Source organism: Aythya ferina (genome assembly GCF_964211825.1).
Source record: "Aythya ferina genome assembly, chromosome: 6".
In the NCBI taxonomy this organism is placed as follows: Eukaryota; Metazoa; Chordata; class Aves; order Anseriformes; family Anatidae; genus Aythya; species Aythya ferina.
Window position 1 is genome coordinate 6,285,228 of NC_140303.1, and position 13,468 is coordinate 6,298,695.

At 44.8% G+C, this 13,468-nt stretch overlaps 1 protein-coding gene across 3 annotated transcripts in view; it reads right to left on the minus strand.

The window, feature by feature from the left end:
* The window catches only part of MFSD6 (major facilitator superfamily domain containing 6), a 34,443-nt gene extending 24,924 nt beyond the window's left edge, over positions 1-9,519 (minus strand). For 2 of the 3 annotated variants that reach the window (XM_084524552.1, XM_084524553.1), the window contains exon 1: positions 6,168-6,294. The gene's annotated coding sequence lies outside the window, so the exon portion shown is untranslated. Of the gene's footprint in view, positions 1-6,167; positions 6,295-8,766; positions 8,822-8,901 lie in introns of those variants that run through there. The other variant, XM_084524551.1, reaches the window with a different exon arrangement.
* Positions 9,520-13,468: the final 3,949 nt, after the last annotated feature.

Here is a 13,468-nt window from a genome sequence, read left to right on the forward strand (position 1 = left end):
ACACAGGGACAGAAACTATGCACAGACCCTACAATGACTGGTTCAATAAAACTCTGAAATTGAAGCAAGGTCAACTGGAGCATAAATTGTACTGCAGCCGCCCACATTTATCCTTCGCAGAAGAAAAAAATAAATTGCAGAACTGACGAGCAACACTTAAAAATAAACTCACCACTACTTAAACACGGGTTGGACAGAAGAGTTTTCACATTAAAAACCAACAGGCCACTCTAATGAGCTGGGTTAGCTAACGGAAGCTTTCCTCTTAAGGAATAAAACCAAGTTATGCCAGCAGACTACCTCGCAAAATCATTGTCTTAGGCAACTACTATTGCTGTAATGTTCACCTAGGAAGATTAGCTCACATGCATTATGAAATGGTGAACGTTTAATATATTTTGGTTTTGCCCTCCCTTTTCTGTTTTGGTTCAGTGTTCATATACAGAATCTTTCCAAGCAGCAGGATGTGAAAATAGCATTTTATTCGCCTGAGACTTCTCCGGGAGTGCTGAAGTTTTGATATGGAATATATTTCTCATGGAGTCTGAAGTTTTTTTTGCAACTCTGCACTTTGTTTCCACTAGAAGAGCTGCAACGAAACTGCAGCCTTTGAGAACTCAACTGAAAGCACAATACCATCTACTGAAAATCAGTCATTCACTGATATATCCAGCTTCTTTAATTATTTAATGATAGCTCAGAATGTACTTAAATACCGACAACATATTTGCAAATCGATGCAAGGCTAGTAGCAGACGAGAGATTTAAACATTCATAGGTGTATTAAATGAATTGATTTGTGCTGATCCAAGGTACACAGACCAGGCGACGGAATAAGCCACGGATAGTTGTAAAAGCAACAGCCCATTAGAACAGTCTAAACCTCAGTTCAGCGTTACACAGCGCTAAAAATGCCACCATTAAGATCCCAAACTCCCCTGAGGTTTCTGTTTTTCCACTTTTAAATGACATTTCTGTGGGACACTACCTACAAGGATCTCTGGTTTTACTTAAGCAGGCAAGGCTGCACAAACAACTTGGAGCTGTGACCATTCATGTATTCAAGGTCAGAAGTTAATCAAAACAATGCCAGCACATACACAGACTGCTTTTTTTCTTCCAGTTGCTCTAAAAAGACTTCAGAGACAATTGGATTAAAAAAAAAATAAAATTCAAGTGTCAAAAGACTGGATAAAGCCTTAATTAAGTTGTTTGAGCAGTCTAATGTGAAAATGCATTTTCTTGCTCTTACCTGCTACCATCAAAAGCCACCAAAGCCAGCAGCTATTTCGTTAGTTCCTGTAATTCTCGGTGCAGCCAGCCACTTCCACCTGACAGTTGGAAGGATTACGGGCTTTCTGCTCACATGCTTGCTCAATTTTGGCTTCAATATCCACAAAACAAGTCCTTCTAAGGAATAAGTTAGATCTGTCATCATCTGCGCTTTTATTTTCTCTAAGCTTTGCCTTGCTTGGACAACCAAGACTCCAGAAGAGGTGCAGCTCAAGGGGATGGAGCAGAGGATTGGGTGCTGTTCCTGTGTCCTGACAAAACCAGCAGACTCTCACCTGCTTACTAGCTGTACCAGACCTTTACAGACCTTTACTTCTGCAAAATACATTTCCTCACCTCCACGACACAACATCCAACTCACATTTTAACCACTCGGACATCCAGACAGCTCATTGCAAGCATTCATTCATTCCAATTGTCCTAATCTAAGCACAACAGCCGTACTCCATATCCCTAGGCATGAGCTAGGAGCCATCTGATTTCACACAAATTATAGCAGGAACTTTTACAGCAATCTGTATTTCATGTTTTTAATTCAGCTTCCCTTCTGTGTGGGAATGGGACGTCAGTTTTTGAAGTTGCATGGATAGTGGCTGTACTAAAAATGGTGACGCTGCTCACCTCGTGGCCCCTTCTTCCCCTCCCTGGGACGTCTGTTGGCCACAGCACCCATCTTCTTCTCACCTGTTGTGTGCAAGGATTAATTCAACACTTCTAGTACTCTGACTAGAACATCTTGAGTAAGAATGCTAGGAAAAGTGTATTTCATAATAATTTCAGTAAATATTTTCCCACCCTGAGAGTGTTTCATTGAATATTATTAATAACACAGAATATACTCTTCAGAAATATAACAGCACCAAGACTGGTAGGAGCCATATGGCTTTCTTTAATGTTTTGATCACTAGTTTGTTTGGAAGACAGTTTTTTGAAAGTGATTTTATTTAGCGATTTTTTAAAATCTAAAAATAAGCAACTGGAGATGAGAAAGCCAACGAAGCGGTATTGTCACTGAAAATCTACAGAAAACTTATTAATCTATGTGGCATTCCTTCTCCTGACCAAAAAAAACACACAAAAAACAAGCCAGTCAGGGACTGAACGAGCAGCAAAATCAACCAGATGGCAAAACAATGTACTTTGAAGTAGGACTAGACAAACACCAGCTATTTTAACCAGGCTTCAAATACCGCATCTTCTCTTTGCAAAACCCTTTTCTGATCCACGAGACAGTAGGAGGACAGAAGACAGCGCTACCAGCAAGTTTAAAACAACAGAGAGGAGGGCAGGCTGGGAAGATAAACAGGAGGATTTCGGCACGAAGATGAACTTTAACTCCTTCAAGGCACGACGGAGCACGGAGCTCGGGCCCAGGCCTGCTGAGCACTGCTGGTCCAGCTGGGCCGACTGCGTGTGCACCCAGCAAAGACCCCGGAAAATTGGGGGAATGCTTTTGAAACCTTCTTCCCTGAGCTCAGGCAAGAGGTGTGAACACCCAGGAGAGGCAAATGGGGCGAAACATCCGCCAGGACCTGAGAAAGTGCCAGCGATGGGAAGGGATGAGGTGGAGCAGCCTCCACCTGACGGAGGCACAAGCTGCTGTGTGCCCACAGCTTTGTGCTCCCGGACCACCACATGGAGCAGTGCCCAGTCTCTACATTTTCATCATCCCATCCCCCCGGTGGTACAACAACTGCACAAAAGGCTTCAACACATGAAGAAGAGAAACGCCCCGCGCTGAAGCCCCATTTGAAGCCGTGCAGGAAGCTTGCGGCCGGCCCGGCGGCCTCAGGCCTTTCCCCACGAGATCACACGCGCTCCGAGCCCGGGTGTGTGTTTCTTTTCAGATAAAGGATGTGCGTGTTAACCACAAGACCATTCTTCCTTCAAGCTCTGCACAAATAGGCTTGTTTAGGTGAGCGCTTGGGTCTGTTTCTCCTGACACAGGAAGGTGCCCTCCTGGGTTGCATCTACCCCTCCACCAAGCCCAAATCCTATTTCAACCCCCAAAACGTGTGAGGCGTCTTTCAACCCGTCACCCACTGCCACGAGCTACGGCAGCGTGTCTGCAAACCTCCGAGCAACCGGCGACCTGAGGAACAGGGACAAAAAGCATTTGTCCTGACGACCTCAGTGCTGCTGCTGCGATGGGCATTGCAACGACGGCGAGGAGCCTCTTTGGCAGGCAGAAGACGACAAATACTCTGCATTTAGTTAAGTACCTTCTTGGCTTTCTTACCATTTTTGTTTCTTGAATTGATCATGCTTGCGTTGGCTCTCCCAGTTAAGAGGATTTCAAGACCAGGAAGGATAAAAAGTGAATCTAATTGAGACGACCAGACATTACAAGTGGAGCCAATCTTCCCAAAAACTTGCGTGGAAAAAAAAACAAACAACTTCATACTGAGTCAAACAGTGCTAACCAACAGGTATCAGACTGGGGTAACAACTCCCTAAACTTCTCAGGGAAAACCCCATGGCACTTGGAGCTTTACAGGATTAAAAACAAGGCATTAAAACTCCACTTGCAGGCCAACAGAAAGTTAGATTTGGGGTGGAAGAGTACAGCTCATTTTAAATACTTACTTCAGTATAAATATCCCATTTGTTAGGCTTTGGGAATTAAAGCATAGTTAAGACTCACCCAGCACAACATCTAACAGCATCAAACTTGGGGTTTGGATGCATACTGAATTAAAAACCAACCAACCAAACAAACAACAAACAAACAAAAAACAAGCAAAAAGACCACCCTGCAGTTCATCAGAACACAGTCCAACTGATCAAGAGTAGCCTTAATCTAGATTGTTAAGCACCTAGAAAGATGACTGTGCAGATTTACATTTGCACAGTCTCTGGAAACATACTCCAAGAGCAGGATTCCAGAAGAGGAATCATGAACTAATCCCTCAAGCAACACAGAGCTGTGATGGAGCAGCCTGGATCACTGATGCACTGCGGGGATAAAGCAAGGCCAGCCAACACGGGATCACGTCTTACTTCACCTTCAGACTTTCCCTGACTAGAAAGCTGAGTTTGTAGTGAACTTGGGCAATTCCACATCAAGTTTTCATATGAACATTTTAAAACAAATCTGATAAAAAGATGACATGTTTCTTATTTTAAACAAACACACACTGAAGCTTTACTCAGGTTACCAGTTACTGTTTGATTCACAACAGGGCTGTGCTAGAAGTCGACTCAAAAGCTACCTGTCCTCCAAAGCAAGCTCACCTCTCCGTGCCCAGGCTGGAGCCCACCTATCACCCTGCATCTCCTCCTCAGCCCCACACCCCTTGCTGATCCCAACTACAACACTTTAGGATCGAAGCTGCACCTGTGCAGCATCTCACAGCGCTAAGCCCTGCATCCAGCAGGCCTACAAGGCCTGTCTGTAAGGAGCACACATAATAGGCTGTGTTTGCCATTCCCAAGCAAATTTTACCCCGGAGGAGTAGCCTGGTGCTGTCGCCTGTGCCCTTGCCAAGAAGAAGCACAAAGTGCGCTGTTTGTGTAAGCGCGCACAGCCTTTCTCTCTTGTCCTTCATCTCCTCGTACATCGTGCCCCAAAGCTCCCCGGGGCACACCAGCCTCTGGGGAGCCCTCGGAAGGGCTGTCCCCAGCCCAGCCTGGCCACCTTGCTCTCAGCCATGAAGCCAGGAACAAGTCTCATTGCGGGAATTAACTCGGTGCCGGAAAACGTATTTGTTGCGGGTCTGAAGCAAGACATCAGTATTTTAATGTTAACTCCCACAATTAGTGTTTCTAAGAATTGAAACCACTTTGTTCTGTAACACTTAATTCTTCAAATTGCTTTATTTTGCTTTGTTTGGCACGCGCATACTTCAAATTTTGGTCTAAGTAAGTTTTTGTGCGCATAAAACCCCGCATTCTTTGACACGTCTAGTCAGTTAGATTGAGACTGAAGTATGTTTTATGCCAAGATTGGGTTTTTAGTAGGTTTAATGCACTCGATAATAGGCCTGAAGTTGCTAAGTTGCTACAACAATGCTCGTGGTAACATCAGGGAAGATAAGAACACTATCAGATCCTCATCTGCTGCTGCAAAACCATTAAACTCGCATCCTGGGACTCCCGCCTTCCGAGCCGTGTTTTCCACTGACTATGTGCAGATGAAGACACGTAGAGCAGCAGATACCCCATGGTACCCCATTAAAGGGTAATAAAGGTAATAAATGAGCATCAGCAGTGGCTACCCACATTATCAGCAGCAGTAACTAGGGAAACACCAGCAAGTGACTGGCGCAAACTACTTTTAAATCAGTTCCTTCTGCAGCCAGGACTGGGCCTGGCTGTTTTAGCCTGCAGGGACGAGCCGTGCACCTTGCCAGGGAGGGTGAGCACAGGCCAGGGGAGGTGTGCTGGGAGCGGGCGCCCAGAGCCCCAGCCCCAGGGGAGGACAGCCCCAGGCAGAGGCTGAGGGCGATGCCATTGAGGCTGCCCTGGCAGCAGCTGCATGTGCGACCAGCCGCAGCTTCCTCACGTCAGCTCCTCGCGTCATCTCCTCCGGCTCCCGGTCGCTCTCCACCTGCTCCAGTATTATTTTCCCCCCTAAAACCTGCTGCAGACCTTCACTGCGCCCCTGCCATCCCAAACACCCCCTTTAGGAAGCGGGCAGCGATCGCCCCGCGGGTCACCCGAGAAGGCGCTGGCTACCATAGAAGTTCCTTTGTCCACTCCTTATTTACCCCCAGCACCACAACCCGCAGCCCGGCCAACACCACAGCCAGCCTCCCCCAGCCCCGAGCGGCGGGGCTGGACCCCGCGTCCCCCCCCACCCTCCAGCATCCCCCCGCCTCCTCCACCCTCTGGGGGCCGGCAGGTCCCCGCGGCTCGGCCCGGCGCTGCCTCACCTCTCCGTGCGGCTGCGGGGGGCTGCGGGGCCGGCCCCATGCTGCTGCTGCTGCTGCTGCTGCTGCTGCTGCTGCCGCCCCTCCTCCTCCTCCTCCTCCTCCTGCTGCTGCGGGCGGCTCCGCGCTCCCCGGCCGGGCCCCGCCGAGCCCAGGCCCCGCCGCCGCCGGCGCCGCGCAGGGGCGCTGCGGGAGGGAGGAGCCGGAACCGGCACCGGCACCGACACCGGCACCCCCCCAGGTGTTTTTACACTGTTTTTAAACACGGAATGCACAAAATTACCTACAGACACCCGCCGGAAGCGCACGGTGAGAACATTGGTAGGTTTGGCTTGAAAAGGAGTCGGTGTCAGCTGACTGGGAGGCAGCCGATTTGTTCCGTGGGGCAGGGGAAAAATGAAGCAAATACAGCAACAACAACAAAAATAAATAAATAGATAAAGCAAATACACAACATTTTCGTGGAATAACATCTGACATGGCTTGTACAACATATGCAGCTGGCGTTTTCCAATAACAGCAGAGGTGAAGTCCCTGAGCCCCATCTCAAGGAGATGGTTTACAGGAGCTGGAATTTTAATTTATAGCAAGGCTTCTCACTTGGTTTCTTTCACAAACTAGGGCTGTACTTTGAAATCAGGAATTTCTGGTTGACGCAAAATATTCCGCTGTCCTGCAGCAGCTTTTAACTCTGAGCCAAAATAGAAAAAGGAAAGATCATTTACATCAGTCAGATCAGAAAGATAAGTAGAAGGTGAGATCTGTGCTGCTAGGACCTGCTCCCGAGCACCCTGGAGCCATCAGAAGAGCCTTCCTTTCAACCAGGCCTTGAATATTTTGTGCAAAACATGAACAAAATGACTTCAGTCAGTCCCCTGCTAGGAGAAGGAGTGCATTAGGGCGACTACAGCACTCGCTTCCTCCTTCAGGAGGCTCTGCATCACACCCCTGTTTGTGTGTATCCCTCCCCAGGTAAATCTGGGCAGAAGCTAAGTCATTACGAGGACCAAAATGGCTTTTTTCCTCCTCTTTCAAAGACCACAAGCAACCCTATTACCATTATATAGCATCAGCAAACAGAAACTCCGACAGGGGAGCTGCCAGAGAGTCACAGAGTGAATCAGCAGATCGTGCCCAGCTCCAAGCACTGCTGGTGGCAGCTGAGCACAACACCTTCACTGCTGAGACGAGGAGCTACCATCGCAGCGGCCTGGCAGGGCAGCAGCGGCTCTCCCTCCTCAGGATTTTTGTCCCCCGAGAAGACCAAACCATTTCCAAACCTTAAACAAACAGCCAGCCACCCACGCCCACGCACACACAGTTTATTCTAATAAAAGCTAGAAATATTGAGATAAGAATGCAAACTGGCTAGGGCAGACAGAAGAGTTAGAAATATGATACACGCACCCATCTCCTCTTCCCATTCATATCGAGATGGCTCAAAGTATTTTTTTTTAACTGAACTGGTTTTGTGCTGTCTTTACTTTTAATCAGATACAGGAACAGCTCTACCATCTTATCTCCTTGATTAAATTCATGTCTTCTGCAAAGCAGCTCTGCAAATACAAACCATTACCAAGGCAGGCATTTGCACTTAATACATGCAAATGTGATTTTTGATGAAAGCCACTTGAGTGGCACAAGCAGTGAAATCACCTGTGGTGCTGAGGGACAAACTGCACCTAATTCAGGCTGAGGCCTCACATCTGTACGTAGAGCTGAATTTGCCTAATTACAAACAGGAGCAGTAAATGACAATTTTAACACAGAAGGGAGTCACTGTGCTAGCCGAGCTGTCTAAGCACTTTCTCCAAAAAGCAGATTGATCTTTTGTTTTGTATTTCATCCCAGAACCTCTAGCATAACTGACTGGTTAGTCTGCTTTAGTCCCTTGGTTAATATAACAGCATCTGAGCAATACAAGTAGTTGAACTCAGTGGCAAGGTCAAATATTTCCCCTGCTTCCCAAGGCGTGAAAACAAGGAGCAATTTATCGATGCCCTTCTCCAGTTCTGGAGGTGATATTCCTGGCTCTAAAGAACAAAGGACCTCAGTACTCAGTGACAGTGGGACTGCCAGGGATGTTGGTTACACTGAGATACAAAGCAGTATCTCTGATCACAAATGATTAGAAAATAAACAGGACCGTTTTAGGCAAACGGAAGCATTCATCCATTTTAAATACGGACAGGACAGGTAGACCATGTTGTCAGTCACGCCAAAAATAGATAAATAGGAGCTTTCATGTCCACTGATAACATTGTAGAATAATGTTTCAATTTTTCTACTCAGATTTATGGAAATTAAAAAAAATATTAGTTACATGTAAGAAACCTTTTGGATGCTTTATTTATAGTGCCCGTAGTACAATCTAAGATAAAGACTTCGGGTAATGATACAAATTGTTTCTGAAATGTTGTACACAGCTACTTACCTGTTCCCTACAATATCCTGATAATCTCAGTGTCTTTAGGATAGGACTTTACAGGCTGTAGTATTCTCAGTGGAAAGCTTCAGAACATCTGTTTATTTCAGAGTCTGAAGTTGAAGACAAAAATAACACAAACAAGATCTCAGGAGATATTAATAGTCCCATACTTACCAAGCTCATTAATAAATTCATTGGATTCCTCCCCAGCAATGTTTCTTTTCCAAACCTGGAAACTAAATTGTTGACAGTGAAGAAAAACAACATATGTTTAGTTTTCAACAGAATGTTAATTTAGGTTTAAAGAACCTGATTCTGCAGCGTGCATTGGCCTAAACTTCTAAAAAAGCAACGGCGGGTGGAGATGCACCTCAAGCACCAGGTCCCACGTTAGCGACACGTCCTTGTGTTCGGCAGAGATGGAGTAGGTATGGCCAACGTCGACGCAGTTACCCTGATACAGCTGCTGTGAAAGCCAGCCTGGTTTCAGGAAGCAGCTCTCCAAAACCGGAACGTAGCAGGGAGAAAGTTTGTCCCTTCCATTTAATGAGTTATTTTACAACCGTCACCAAATCGTCTTTCTCACAGTCACTCTCATGGAATGAGATAGCCAGGAGATAAGCAGGCGGACTTCAGCTCTATGTACAAGGCTGGGGGAATGCCACCGCTTCCAGCCAGCAGGTTTCGGTACACTCCTGCTCTCCCACAGGCAGGTTGGAAGTGTCAGGAGGATCTAAAAGGCCTTACAGAAGGAGTAGTCAGAAATGCTGCCTGATTCCACCTGGCCAGTCCCCACTGCTGCCCGAGCCCGGCTTCCTCTGCTGCGCTTAGCAAAGCATTTCAGACCCGGTGCTTCCACTCCTGGAGACGTCTGAAATCTCAATCCACATCTGCATTTTGCAGCCAACCTTTTACAGTATTTCCATTCTCTTTGTCTCTTGCAGATTGTGGTCTATTTATAACGTCTCAGCTATTTCTAAACCTCAAGTAGACAGAGAATTGATGCGTCACTGCAAGGATATGCCTTTGAAATGGTTGGGTGGGGGAAGAAGAAAACACTGAAAAGTGACAACAAACGAAAAATACTCTGTCTATGTAACAGGATTAACGTTTCTTACCTTTTTTTACGCCTTATCTCTTGACTTCCTAAACCAGCACATCAACTATGAATTTTAAGTAGCTACGCTTTTAAAAATCATTTACTAATTCCTTTTCTTCTTTCCCTTTTCTTCCCCCTGTTCTATTAATAGTTGAGAAAAGCTCTGATGCCTGCAGGGTTAGACGATTTTAGCTGCTTTTAGGATGTACAACCTACCTCCCTGGGGATTTGTTATATTGCTACAGTGTGCTGTTAACTGTTTATTACCAGAAGGCTCAAAAATAATGTCAAACTACTTGTGAGGAACAGAGAAGTGCCAAAGTAAGAATCACAAAGTAAGGCGGAACTCTATTTCAGTGTAACACGCAGATTTTTTTCACACAGAGAAATTGAGTAATGGATCCCACACGAACTCTAGGAAAACACAAAACAAAACAAAACAGGCTCCTCATTTCAAAACGAATGTAGAGGAACTGGAAAAGGTTCAGAGAAGGATGCTTAAAAGCCTGGGATGACTTTTCTGCCTGGAACAGGTGAGTAGCCTAGCAGTTACCAGTCAGGAAAAGTGGCAAATTAGTAGGGATATGGCAGATTTACAAAGCCACAAATTGGAGAAAACAGACAGGTCTATCTTCCTTCTCATCCCTGGATGAAGGTTCATCAGATGAAGCTAGTGGGAGGCAGGTCTGAAGCAGAACTGACAGGGACTTTCTTCTCACAGATACTAGACCTGGGGGACTGCTTGCTGCAGATGCCAAGAGGCAGTCAAAGTTCCAGCAGCAGCCGTCTCCTTCTTGATATCGGTTGTATTTAAGTCAAAAGAGCATCAGTCAGAGGTGACTCGTGTCTTCTGGAGCCCTTGCTACTGCTAACAGCAAGAGAGGGGCATGTTCAGGAAAGCCTGTGGTCTCAGTTCCTGCTGGCTTTGTAGCATGTGTGCTCAGTTATATCACTATAAAGAGTGCAAGTACCATTAGCTCTGTAGGTTTTGTGTGTGTTTTAATTAGTATTCAGACGGTAGTGGTATAAACAATTAAACAACTACACTAAGCAGCGTGGATGGCAATTGCAAACCAGCCCTCCCGATGCCTACAAACCCTTCAGACAGGACTCTTGGAAATAAAGACTGCTGATCTTGAAAATTCTCAGATCAGTGGGGCTATTTATAACTTCCTTTGGTGAAAATGAAAATGTGTACGGGCATAAATGTACATGATATCATGATTGCCTGTCTATCGTGTAGGGCTCTTACTTTCTGAATTAATAATTTAAGCTCCGACTATCATTTCAAATGGTAGTAATGGAGAATAATTTTAAAGACCTTACACTGCAATGCGTTTTATAGCTCTGACTTCACAGCACTAAATTTGAAGCAAATGCAATATCGTTAAAACAGAGCACAGTTTACAAAACCTGTATTATCTTACCCACCTTTAGGTTTATTAGCTAAACAAAACTGGTAAACCTTTGGACTCTGTGCTGGGTGGAGGCAACCTTGCAATAACAGAGGCTGAACAAATACACACGGCTAATACATACAGGGCTCAAAAGGAGGAAACAGGTATTGGGAAGCTGAATACTAATTAACTCAAGGAGAGAGACAGAAAGGGGATTAAACTACACTCGCAGAGTTGAACTTTCATTTTTCTACTTACTGGCCTAAAGTGTTTTAAAAACGTGGCTGAGCTCTAGTTTAGTTATTTTTTTTTTTAGTTCCCATCCTACATTTGAAATCCATGTGAAAGATTCTACCGCTGAGCTGCAGGCAGACAAGAAAGGCGAAGGTTAAACAGCACGGGGTCACCCAAAATCTTTGGCAAAAAGTCTCCAGGCATTTAGGATGAAGTGGCATCTCCTAGGGAGGATGCGTCCCTTCACCTTCCAGAAATACCTCCGCAGACTCCTGGGAGATCTGCTGCTGTTTGTTATGACGCAGTGACAAGGTGACAATACGCTGCAGCAGTCATTGTGTAGTGAGTCATTAAGCTACCTACAGGCGTTATGACTGCGATTATGAATAACTAACAAAACCAAATGAATTACTGTGAAACAAAGCCTTGTGCAAATATGCTACAAACCTCCTGACACTGCACGCTGGAGGACCTTAAAGGCTCCTGGGCCTTTGACTCCTGCGAATGCTAAGATTTTTTACTCTCCAAAAGTAAGGAATGTAGGAAATTCTCAGACAGATGGAAAATTTCCTCAGAAGAGAAGATAAATTAAATACTCCTGAGGAAGGGAGTGTTGCTAAGTATATTTTTACACAGCCCTTTGTCCTTTGTTACAAAAGATCTGCGTTTCCTTCTACAGAGCTGGGTGAGGGCTGATAGGTAACAGCATTATGGGCTTGTATATGAAGCAGGAGTCAAATTTTGTCAGAAAAAAAAAAAAAGCACGCATCTTTTCTTATATATGTAGAAGATACTGTTTGGATTTCTGTTTAAAACAGTCTATAGAACAGCTTATTATTATTATCAAAGGGGAAATGTGTTCTGTGTGCTGCTTTGCAAAGCAACGCAGAAATTCAAAGCAGGTGGTATCTAATTCCTCGTCCTCTGGAGTCCAGAATTCCAGCTCACCGTGCTATATGGCATTTTCTGATAACGTGCTGCAAACACTGATAAACCACACTTACTCTTTCGTTCAATAACTGGAGATGCTTTTCGTGCAAGGACAAGATGCCATCTGTAATCACTAATAGGAAGCATCTTATCGTTTCAACTATAAAGTGAAGTCTGATATTATAACAAGAACAGTAAAGGTTACTCTTTTCACTTTACAGATGTAAAAACTAAAGCAGAATAGTGAAATGACTCACTCACACCAAAATAATCAAGGTAACTTTCTTTACGGCTGCAATGATTCTGTTAGCCCCCATGGCTGATTCGTGTTAAGAGTCTGACTTCTAAGTTACATGAAACCAGGTGTTGTTGTGACCATTTGTCTCTTTCTTGTAGCTTAATTAAAACCTCCACGTAATACAAGGACTTTTAAAAGCAAAACTACCAGCTACAGACATATTTCTCAATGTCTGCCTCTTCTGACTATCTAAAGAAGGTTGAAAATTGTGTGTTGCTACTGTAACTGTGATTATAAACAGCTGTACCTCCAAAATATGTCTGTCTCTTACTAGGAAGGAACTGGTCGATTGCGGCTGTTCCAAAAGGCTCCCGAGGGTTACAGGGATGCTAGCAGTGGCACAGAAGGAACACGCACAGCCCAAACGTGTTTCATGATTCTCCACCTCAGTCACGAGGGAAAAAAGATTTCCATTAGCATTTCATATTGAAAATGGATTCTTTTAAAAGAATTTTTAAATTTATCTTTTTACATAGTCTCTATCTTAGTAAATTGCATAACTTTATCATAAAACAAACAAAAGATGTTTTTTCTTGACATTGGCCAGAATTGTCTTTCCTGTTTTACTTTTTTTTTTTTTTTTTTAAGGTCACAAATGTCAATAAAATCACTTTCCAAAGTGCTTTAGATTTCCCAGCTAATGTCCCGAGCTATCTCTGCATGGTGCTACATCTCCTAGGCAGAAGTAGGGCCTCTAATTCAAGCAACAGATTTGCCTGCTTTCAGATCTTTGCGGGTCCCAGATTGCAACCCTGCTGTTAACTCCTGCAGTTAACCATGCAATAAAGCATCTTCTCACTCCCGGAGCCTGAAGAAGTGCTCTTAGCAACAGTTTTATAAGGTAGTGCCTGCCTATTTCTTGGCAGACAGAGGTGTGTCAAAGTATGACTAAATCACACTGTGTAGCGTGTTATTTCT